At 47.0% G+C, this 7,507-nt stretch overlaps 1 long non-coding RNA gene across 1 annotated transcript; it reads left to right on the top strand.

Annotated features, from left to right (window-relative positions):
* Positions 1-542: 542 nt before the first annotated feature.
* On the top strand, positions 543-2,486 carry LOC122027872. Its single transcript, XR_006124556.1, has 3 exons — positions 543-968; positions 1,050-1,117; positions 2,446-2,486. It is a non-coding gene; the product is annotated as an uncharacterized LOC122027872 (long non-coding RNA).
* Positions 2,487-7,507: the final 5,021 nt, after the last annotated feature.

Raw genomic sequence — 7,507 nt, 5'->3', positions numbered from 1 at the left:
ATGTCAAGGAAGCTTTGTCGAAGGAATGTCTAGGCTAAATCTTGTGTATGCTACCTGGTGCACTAGATTTAGTGGATCTGACCGAAGCTACCCCAGTCAAACATGAGCTAGTTAGACCAAAACTTAGTATTAAGTTTTTTGAACAGAACTATTTTGGAAAGTATTCATGTAAAATACCGGAAAAATGATAATTTTTAATAAGGGAATTTTCCGGAATTTTTGGACATTTTTCGGGAATTTTTCGGAGCTCGTATGGACGAGTGCACGGGGATAAAAACGAGGCCTCGAGAAAGCCTGTTTGGGCTACCCATTTAAGAGAGGAAAAGATTTATTTATTTATCTCTTTTTCCTTTTCTTATTTAATTTTTTTTTTTTTTTTTTTTTTTTTTTTTTGTTGTTTCTTCTCATTCCCGCACCCTTCCTTCTTCTCCCCGACGCCGCCGCGTGCCTTCTCCTTCGGTGCCCTAACCGCCGGCCACGGCGGTTCCTCTCTTTATCTTCTCCTCTTCTCGGTGAAGCCGAGCCTTTCTTCCTCGCCGCCACCCACTTCCTTTTCTTCCTCACTGATTCTGTGCCCTAGCCGCCAGCAACCGAGCCGCCAGTTCTCGGTTCCCGATCGCGACCCCGGTGTTTCCCTTGTGCCCGAGCATTGCTGACACCGAGCAGGAGCCGAGCGATTTCTTGCCCTAGGTGCCGACGACGCACCTCTTTGCCCTAGCGCCGGGCCGCCGTCGAGCCCTAGTTCTCCGGCCGACTCTTCCTTCCCGAGCCGCACCAGGCGATGCCATCACTTGAGGCCGGACGGAGCAGTGCATACCCCTACTCCAATTGCCCAGATTCGGTAGCCAATTTGTTCCTCTGCCTAGTGTCAGTAAACAAGCCTTCTTCCCTCTGTATTGTCGTCGGCCACAAGATTTCGAGCATCAACAGATTTCTATAGCCTATTGACAGAGAGGAAGAAGATTTGGGTAAGGCAGGTAGGGTTCTGTGTTTGCAAATTCTTATGTTAGTGGGTTAATTGATTACATTGGTGTTTTATTTGTTTACAGCAGCAATATACCTTTGCTGGCAACAACAAATCGTGTGTGTGGATCAACAATCAAGGCTGTGAATTTAGGTAAGGGTAGGAATTTGATGCGTTTTGTAGTTAGATGTTTATGTGGTAAGGGAATTGGGTTTGGATTTAATCTAATGGGTTGATTGGGGATTTAGTTGCTAACCCTAATTAACTATTAGATTTAAAAAGGTAAATTGAGTATATGTGATTAGGGTTTTACTTAATTTAGTGTCGAGCTTTTATTTAGCTATTTATATTGGAATTTTAGCTAAATATATATCTCGTATTGATACAGGACCTTGACTCGAGACGAGTATCTCGACGCGGGATCTATTTTGGATACGACTTTTATTGGAGAGGGGTACTTTTGACTTATTGTCTTTGATATGCTTAGTAATGAAAATAATATGTTGCATTAATTGTGTTTCCTATTTATTTCGGTTAATCACTGCCCAATACATGTTACCTGTTTGATTGATTGTTTGATTGCATCTCGTATTGGTCTTGTACCTGATCTATCATGCTCATGGGTAGTGATATAACCACGTTTCACATGTTCAGGACCTAGGTTTGCTACCTTATTGATCAGTATATCTTGATATGATTTATTCGCTTTCGTGCACATTATGATATGTCCAGAGGTTGGATTAGTATATTACCATGCTTAGTGACATGCACCATTTGCATGATCGCATGCTGTGCGATAGATTGCTCCATTATTGTCGAGCACATTGCCAGTTTCATCACTGTTCGGTGCTCCGTTGTGACGCTCATGGGTAGCGAGATACAGCGTGGTAGCACGTCAGTTTGACTCTTCCGGTGCTCCGTTGATCCGCTCAGGGGTAGTGTGACGCAGCGTGTAGCACGTTAGAGATTCCTCCCCGTCATAGTGTACCGGGAGATGAGAGCATTGCGCTCCCCCATTTATGATTTGGGGTAGGAGTACGTATGTACTCCGACAGCATCCCGTCCACTCGATCACTCATCAGGAGTAGTGTTGCAGAGTGCACGGTTGTCACAGCCCTACCCACTCGGTCCCACTGTTGTTGTGAGTCGGCTGACTGGCGTCAGGGGTGACCATGACATTGGCATCATATGCATGATGCATTTATTGTTTGTGTTTGTGTTTGTTGCACTTATATGCTGCACATTGCTTGGATACCTTGATTGACATGCATACAGGTCTTCTATACCTTTCGGACTGTTTGTCCTTTTACCGGGTCCTGGTTAGTACAGATTCTCTCCTGTCTTCTTCAGTTTGTAGTTACCTTTATCTTTATCAGGAGACTGTACGCATGATTAGTGCTAGGTGTTATTTCTTTACTTTGCATATCAACTGTACCTGCTGAGTGTTGGACTCACCCCGCCTCCATTGTTGTTATTTTCAGGTTGATGCTGTCAGGAGGGAGTTCCAGTCGCTAGTCCCCACTGCACGTAGTGCTACTCCGCTGCTGGTTTTTGAGTTGTTTCATTTTAGCTTTTCGCTATCAGACTTTATTTTAGTTTTGTTTTGGACTTACATATGGATATTGTATGGAATCTTTCCGTTGGATGAACTTTTCGTATGATTTGGATTTACTCTACTACATGCCTGCCTGAACGGCAGAAGAGGTAAGAAAAAAAATCGGATTTGGGCTTTACGAGTGTAGTTGAGTAGGGTTGATTTCGAGTCAGAGTATTTTTACTGCGTGGTTGTGTCAGCCAGAGGCTGAATATATATATATAAACTGCGTGGTGATTGATTTTCATTACTGTTATTATTCCAGCCGCCTGTGGCTGAGTATTTAGTGCTTGTAGAAAATTTTGATTGTCCGCCGTACAGGGGAGATGCTGCCGAAATTTTCTCGGACAGGGACTCTTCTGGGGGCGTGACAATTTAGTGGTATCAGAGCAGGTTTACGATACTTGCTATGTGTTCTGGATTTTCGGGATTTATCTGATACCAATTTAGTGGTATCAGAGCACAGTTTTACGATCTTTTGTTTCGTATTTTGGATTTTCGAGATTTAGCTGATACCAATTTATTATTTGGTATCACAGCGAGGTTATGATACCTGCTTTTGGTGTTCGGGAGATTTATCGGATACCTGTTGTTGGTATTCAGGATATTTGGGTTAGCCAGGTTTGCGAGTCAAACTGGGCATTATCGGATTTTCGATATGGTTATGTTTCGGATTTCCGTTTCGGATTTATTTGGATTTCCGGCGATATATCTCGTTCGAATTTTGAGGTCAAAGGTTGGGGACTGGACAGCGACGGAACATCTCCAGACAGCAAGTAGGTATGTTGTTATTTTATGTTTGTTATATTGGTATTGATATCTGTAAGATATGAGACGATCTACTCGTATTGCTGCGAGACGTGGTGCTGGAGGACCACGGGATCTCTGGATATGCCAGAGATGCCCACTGTTAGTGAGCCTGTCAGTCAGGGACAGACTCAGGATGCAGCGGGAGCATCGGGCTCTCAAATTCCGATAGCTCCTGTAGAGATACCTACTTTGGCCACACCGACGGTATCCACGCCTACCCTGTTTACCGTACCATCAGGAGTACCATTGGTGTACCCGACATCTGCTCCAGCGCAGCCTACGGTGTATTCAGGACCACCGCCACTTGGACCTACAGTGTACCCGACACCAGTGCCCCCAGTGCCTACAGTAGCAGCAGCTGCACCATATCCGGTACCTTATTCTACCGTACCTCCAGTTGCCACCACTTTTGTTCCCCAGGCAGTACCACCGACGGCTTATGCTCCGGTATATACAGCAGCATCGGGAGTTCCTCCTCCGATTTATTCCGCGGTACCACCTGTAGTATCAGCTCCAGTGTTTCCGCCAGTTCCTGCAGCCGTCCCGACACAGCTCACTGATATTGTCGCTGCACGAGCTAGGATTCCAGCACTGGCCGAGTCGATGAAGACTCGTTTCACTCTTTTCCGCGGAGATCTCGATCCGAGTATGGCTCTGTCATGGATAGAGACTATGGAGCAGACTTTCTTCTATATGGCTTGCTCCGAGTGGGAGAAAGCAGAGCTGGCTGCTTATCATTTACGGGATGAAGCTAATGCCTGGTGGGTTACTCAGCGTTCAATTATTGGTGAGCGCAACGTCACATGGACCAGGTTCAGAGAGGCTTTTGAGAGCCGTTTCTTTCCACTGTCCTATCAGATGGCTCACGTGATTTTATGAGTCCGAGGCGTAATAATCGCTCGATGACCGAGTATAATATCAATTCCTCCGGGCACGCTTTGTCCAGAGTTAGTCATGAGGACGTAACTCGATGATGCGCTTTATACAGGATTGCATGTACTTGGATTAGGGATTACATCTTACTCGATGCATTGAATCGAGCTTTGATGATAGAGTTAGCTCGGCAAAGCATATCCGGACAGAAAGAAAGCATACGGTCGACATCGTAGGTCCAGCAGACAGTGCGCATGTGACAAGATCGAGTAGTCGCACGATCAGTCGAGTTCTTCCGGGTTTCGTAGGCCTCGAGTCGTGGCGATTTTCCTCGGGGCTTCCGTCTCCTCGGCAGATCGAAACACCCACCATGATATCTGATGTTTCGATGTGGTTCCAGACCACATCACTTCAACACAGACTTTGCTTTTATTACAACCGCCGGGCACCAGAGCCGAGATTGTCACGAAGGCTCAGCCAGGTCAGAGGGGACAGTCTAGTCGGTCGCTGTCTCGACGAGGAGGGCGGAGATTCACACCTCACAGCAGGAGCAGCCTCCGCAGCAAAGATTTGGCATGCTTGGACAGAGTACTCCAGTGCTTCAGAGCACCCCGAGTTTTGCTCCAGACCATATTATCCGACCGACGACTCCACCAGCACAAGATCGCCACCATCCTCTCGCCTTATCACATAGTCCACATACCGGCAAAGGTTACCACCTCCTCCGCCAGAGCTGGTCGTGTTCATGCGATTACCAAAGAGGATGCTCAGCGGGCCGACGCGGCACGATTTCCATTTATGCATTTATTGCTGATATTTTGATTGATACTAGTTCATTTTTATATCCCGTACCTTTATGCGGAGATTGGTAGATTACCCATTTTTAGGTGCGCTGATCGTCTCTCTACCGTCCGGTGATACTTTAGACGCCACCCAGGAGATCGAAGGTTGCCCGCTAGACTTTGGCAACATGATACTTACGGTAGATCTTCTAGTATTGGAGATGGTCGAGTTTGATGTCATACTTGGCATGGATTGGTGTCAGTTTATCATGCTACCGCTGATTGCCGACGAGGTGGTCACCTTCCTCGAACCAACCTCGTGGAGTTTCACCGCATCGAGACGGATCTCGATTATTTCGCGATCTGCACGTGGTTCTCACTGTCATGGTTTTCTGTCGCTGATCAGATCGAGCGATGGCAGCCTCCGACGCCTCGTAGTCCGTGAGTACCGGATGTATTTCCGAGGAGCTACCGGTTTGCCTCCCGGTGGAGTTCGCTATTGAGCCGATTCCGGAACCGCTACCGACATCGAAAGCTCCGTGATCGTATGGCACCAAAAGAGTTGAACGAGTGAAGGTTCAACTCCAGGAGCGATAGGGGATTTATTCGCCCTAGTGTTTCACCATGGGGTTCTCGTTTGTCAAGAAAAGGATGGTACTATGAGGTTGTGTATTGACTACATACAGCTAATAAATATCCATTACCGCGGATCGAGGATTTGTTTGATCACCTCAGTACATCAGTGTATTCTAAGATTGATCCGCGATCCGGATATCATTAGTTGAGAGTCGAGATTCCGATATCCAGAAGTACCATATACGGTCATTATGAGTTTTGGTAATGCCATTTGGCTTACCAATGCTCCGGTGTTTATGGACTTGATGAACCGCATTTTTCGGAGTATCCGGATCAGTTTGTTATCGCTTTCATTGATGACATATTGGTCTACTCGCTTTCGGAGGAGGAGCAACATCTTCGCACAGTCTTGGAGATTCTTCGACGACATCACCTGACGAAGTTCAAGTGTGCATTCGCTATCCTCGTTTCGGGACACGTGGTTTCTAGCAGGTATTTCATTGATCCTCGAAGATCGAGGTCACCGGTTGGGAGCGTACCAAGTCAGAGATCCGCAGCTCGATTGGCTTGATATTATCGACGCTTTGTCGAGGGATTCTCGTATTGCTATGCCACCGACACGCCTTACCGGGAAAGGTGTGAAGTTCATATGGTCCGAGGATCGAGACCGACTTCGTGAGCCGGAGATTAGTGTCGGCCCAGCTTGGTGCTACGGAGAGGATGGATTTGTACTTTATACCGACGCATCTCTTGAGGGTTTGGGCCTTCTCCGCAAAGACAGAGTAGTCTCTTATGCTTCTCGTCAGTAAGGAGCATGAGAAGAACTATCCGATTATGACCTGGAGTTAGCCGCCATCATCTTTGCTTTGACCATCATTTATACGGTATCACATTTGAGATTCTCACCGATCATAAGAGTCTCAAATACATTTTCACTCGGAAGGAGCTTAATCTCCGACTGAGGAGATGGATGGAGTTCCGAAGGACTACGATTGTACCATTAGCTACCACCCGGGAAAGCTAATGTGGTTGCAGATGCCAGCAGAAGTCCAGAGGACTTTGGCTTGTCACCGGACTTCATCACGGATTTGATTGAGTTTCTGAGTTAGATCTTGAGGAGGACCGCAGAGCGGTATTCGTTACCATGGTTGCTCACCGTCGATCGTGACGAGGATCCGAGAGGCACAGGCGTTGATCAGCATTTGCATTAGCAAGATATCTTCCGGCAGCAGACCGAGTTTACACGAGACGAGGAGGGTATCATATACTTCCGAGGCGGACTATGCGTACCTCCGGTCTTACAGGAGCTATTACAGGAGGCACACCGTTCTCGATTTGCGATCCATCCAGGTGGAACCCGTATGTATAGAGACTTGAAACGTTCCTATTGGTGGAACGGTATGAAGAAGGACATCGCGGATTTCGTAGCTAGATGTCTTGTCTGTCAGCAGGTGAAGGCTGAACACCAGAGACCTGCAGGATTACTTCAGCGGATTCCTATTCCTGAGTGGAAGTGGGATCACATTACCATGGACTTTGTGGTAGGGTTGCCGAGGACACGACGAGGCCATGACGCGATTTGGGTAATCGTTGATCGATTAACCAAATCCGCGCACTTTTTAGCGATTCGGAGGACTGATTCCCTTGATCGATTAGCAGATTTGTATTGTCGAGAGATTATCAGACTACATGGTGTTCCGTTGAGTATCATTTCGGATAGAGATCCACGGTTTACGTCTCGTTTCTGGCAGAGTCTGCAGCAGGCCTTAGGCACACAGCTCCGTTTCAGTACAGCTTTCCATCCACAGACAGATGGACAGTCAGAGCGGACCATTCAGACTTTAGAGGACCTGCTGAGGTCATGTGTTATGGATTTCGGAGGCAGTTGGGAGGACCATCTGCCATTGG

This window comes from Zingiber officinale, chromosome 10A, assembly GCF_018446385.1.
Source record: "Zingiber officinale cultivar Zhangliang chromosome 10A, Zo_v1.1, whole genome shotgun sequence".
Taxonomy (NCBI): domain Eukaryota; kingdom Viridiplantae; phylum Streptophyta; class Magnoliopsida; order Zingiberales; family Zingiberaceae; genus Zingiber; species Zingiber officinale.
This window is presented reverse-complemented; position numbering and strand designations above follow the sequence as displayed.